This window comes from Mus pahari, chromosome X (genome assembly GCF_900095145.1).
Source record: "Mus pahari chromosome X, PAHARI_EIJ_v1.1, whole genome shotgun sequence".
Lineage (NCBI taxonomy): Eukaryota > Metazoa > Chordata > Mammalia > Rodentia > Muridae > Mus > Mus pahari.
In genome coordinates, this window is record NC_034613.1 from 47,314,307 (window position 1) to 47,318,103 (window position 3,797).

Below are 3,797 nucleotides of genomic sequence, written 5' to 3' on the forward strand. Positions count from 1 at the left end.
CTTTCTGGTGAGCCCAGAGGGGTGAGGTGGCTCAGGTCACCTGGTCCCTCCACAGGAAAGGGTGGACACTTGGACACTGATATCTCCTGGCAACACTGTGAGGGAGATGTGTTCTCACACCTCATGAACTCGATGGGGCTCAAGGAAGGGCCTAGGATTTGCCCTTGTTACAAAGAGAAGAGAGCTCAGCCTGCCCTGGACCGGCATTCCTCCACCCTTTCTGAAGTTTCTTCATGACCTGGCAGGACATTGGAGTTGGGAGGGAGTGGAGAACTACCAAGGGACCTAGGGAGAAAGAGAGGGCATGAGATAGGGGAGCTAGGCATCTGCATTTCCTTGGAGTGGTCTGGAAGACAGGTGAACGGTTGATTTCATAAACAGAGGGGAAGACTCAAGAATTTCCTAAAATGTCTAGTCCCCTACCAGAACCAAGCCCCCCACTTCTCTGGTGCTTGATCAAGGGCTCCTGAGCACTTGTGTGCTAGCAGACTGCAGTGAGGATGGCATTGTCGTTTGTTTATAGGGTCATGACTTCACTTGAAGTGTTGGGGTCTCGATGTGGACTAAGACCCATGCTATGGCCCTGTTTCTCTGTTCCCAGGCTTGCAGGCTTGTCCCTGGCATCACATGGGAAACCTCATCCAGATAAGTTGGGGACAGCCTGTCCAGGAGGCCCTATGTAGGCTAGAAGTTGTGATCTCTAAATATCCAAGGACGGCCCAATGGATATTTTACTTCTTATCCCACACTCCCCGAGCTCCTCTGACACTGGTATCTCAAGGTCTATACATTCCATTCCTGATACAGAAACCTTCAGCATGCCAGCCAACCCCAGGGACAGAGTCAGGGACCCAGATGAAGATCTCAGATTGTCTCCCCCAAAGGGCACAAGCTGAAAGGTGGCTGCCACATGGCTTCTGCTACTCACCATAGGGCAGGACTAATGGCTTCTTTCTCCAAAGTTTCACTAGTAGTCCATGTATGTATGTATGTTGGAATGTGTGTGTGTGTGTGTGTGTGTGTGTGTGGTTGTATGTAAATGTGTGTGATGGGGGTGGATCCATTGGGTAGGGAGAGGAGCTACTGAGAATTCCCTGTTTTCCAAGTACAGGGAGGATCACGTGGACTACTGGGGGAAATGAGTATGAGGTCCGAGGCCCCTTCCTCTTAGACCTCACACAACAGGGAAGCCTGTCCCTGGCCATGCTCAGGCATGGGCTATGGTGTGAGATCAGAGGCACTGATATTAGGTTAGACTTTGGGGCCAGTAGTGTCAGCCAGGACAGGGCAGAGCTAGGACTCAGCATGAGTTCATGTCCCATTCTGGCCCTAATTAGTCTGTGAGCTTCTGCTTTCCCATCCCCTCAGCTGCTTTTATTCTTCCATGGTGCCCTCGCTGTATGATATCATGGTGCACTTTATTTGCAGTCTGTATTGCAGGTAGGCAGCAGAGCTTCAACAAATTCAGAGACTTAACCTGGATGTCCTGACATTTTCATGTGTGATGGGACTCTGTATGGCCAGTGTTGTCTGGTCAGAGATGTGGTTTCTGAAGTTGTCACATGTTGTCTCCCAAAGGTAAAAGAAAATGTGTACAGTGAACACTGCCTGGTTGCCTCCTGTTTCTGTTGGATGCCAGGTGGGGAAGTGGGTGGGGCATGGGACAGCAAGTTTCAAGCCAAGAGGGAAACCCAGAGCTGAGCAGGGAAACCCTTTTTCTTCAGAACCTCCTTCCAGATCCCCCTTGACAGGATCACCCTCTGCTCTCTCCACCACCATGGGCCAAATGGGTAACATTGGAGCCAGGCCCAGAATGTTCTAGTTGATCAAGAAGTATAGATCTTCTCTTTGCTTCTAGAGACTAATGTTTAAAAAAAATGATTAACTGAAGTTGAACTTTGTGGGTAAAAGGATGTGTAACTGGTCTTCTGCAGAAGCCACTTTGCAGCCAGAGACTTAGGAAAAGATAAAGCATGCATATAGCATTGGTGCTCTATGCCTGCTTTCTCTTAGCCTTAGGATCTGACATTTGCCCACTCAGAGTAACACTGCCTTGGGCTGTCCCAGAGAAACCAGGAACTGCTAGGATTCAGGTGAGAGGGTAGTTGGCAAGCAATCAAAAAACTAGATGAGATTAAGTTAGGGATGCCAGGAGGTAGTGGCTCACACCTTTAGTCCCAGCACTTGGGAGGCAGAAGCAGGCAGATCTCTTTTCAAGGCCAACCTAAACTACAGAGCAAGTTCCAGGATAGCCAGGCCTACACAGAGAAACCCTGTCTCAAAACACTACCCCCAAATAAAAAGAAAGTGGGGGGGGGATTGAGGGAGTGGGGCTCAAAGGGAGGGCAGGATAAGGAGGAAGCAACAGGCTGGAGGGGGGAAAAGCTGGTGGAAGAGGCCAGAAGGGAACACCTTTGAGCATATGGAGAAGACTCCATCATATACTGTGCTCCAGCTGATGGGGTATAGCCTGAGTGGAGGGACTCAGGTTACGCTCACTGCATGCCTGCAAGGGCTCCCAGGGGGTCAGAGAACCATAATAAGGACAGAGAGGACTCCTAATACTGCTGCATGTGAGTCCATGTAGCATCCACCAGATGCATAGACCCAGTTCCCTGAGCTCTGCTCTCTTCATCCCCATCACTTCCTTAGGGTGCTGATGGTTCTAGCACTCTCAGATCATGTGGCCCAGCAAACCAAGAAGTGGAGTACACAAGCCAGACGACCCCCCCCCCCCCCGCGCGCACGATAATGGGAGAAGGCCACCTAGGGCTTCAGAGGAGGCAGGCTGCCTGGAGCTGCAATGGTGATAGGGATGCCCAGGAAAGCCTGAGCCAAGCTGTCTTCCTTAGTTGTGTGTGATCCCTGGTACAGCAGAGCTTACCACACACAACTTGTATTGATTCATTAAGTCACCTTCATGTGCTTTAACATTTGTCATCAGGTCATGGGACAGCCTTGAGGAGTAAAAGGAACCATGTGATGGGAGCTGACACCCAGGGGACTCTTGCCACATGCTTAGCATTCTAAATTTCAGCACAGTTCCCTACATACCCAACTGTTGTCCTGCATTCAAAAAGGGGGCAGGGATCTAAAACAGGTCATGAAGCGGAAGCACATTTCCTGACCCCTTGTTCCTGTGTAGGAATTGAAAAGTGGGTTGGAAAATGCTGGAATAGCGAAGCTGAAAGGACCTATCTCTGCGTGGTGTCCAGGACTCGGAAAAGAAAGCCTGGGCCTTGGGGAACAGGTCTGCTCCAAAGAAATTCCCTATGGGAAGCAGCTGGGGCCAGGCAGAGATGGGACATCGTCTCTCCTTACTACCCTCAGAATCTTCTACTCTATGTGACCAAGTCAGGGGATAACGAGTTGACTGCAATCAGGCAGTGCTGGGGTAAACAGAGTGTCTGAAGCAAGTGAAAAGGATGAAGAGCAAAGTCTTATCTCACTCTGCCCTACTGTGTGCAAGCCAGAGTGCATAGTCCAAGGCGCTGAAGCTTGAATGAATGGGATGGGACGGGGAAAGAATGTGAAACTGAGCCATGCTTAATCCTGCACCTCATTCCTCCCACTTGTCATTCTGTATTATTGACTTAGTGTCTGCATCCAGTGCTGCTCCGGCTTCTTGTATGAAGGTATTAGATGCTTCTAGGTGTTTTGTCATTTCCCTCTGTTGCTGTTCACAGCTTTTTGGTTTTCTTTCCTTTCCTTTCCTTTCCTTTCCTTTCCTTTCCTTTCCTTTCCTTTCCTTTCCTTTCCTTTCCTTTCCTTTCCTTTCCTTTTCTTTTTTCTTTTCT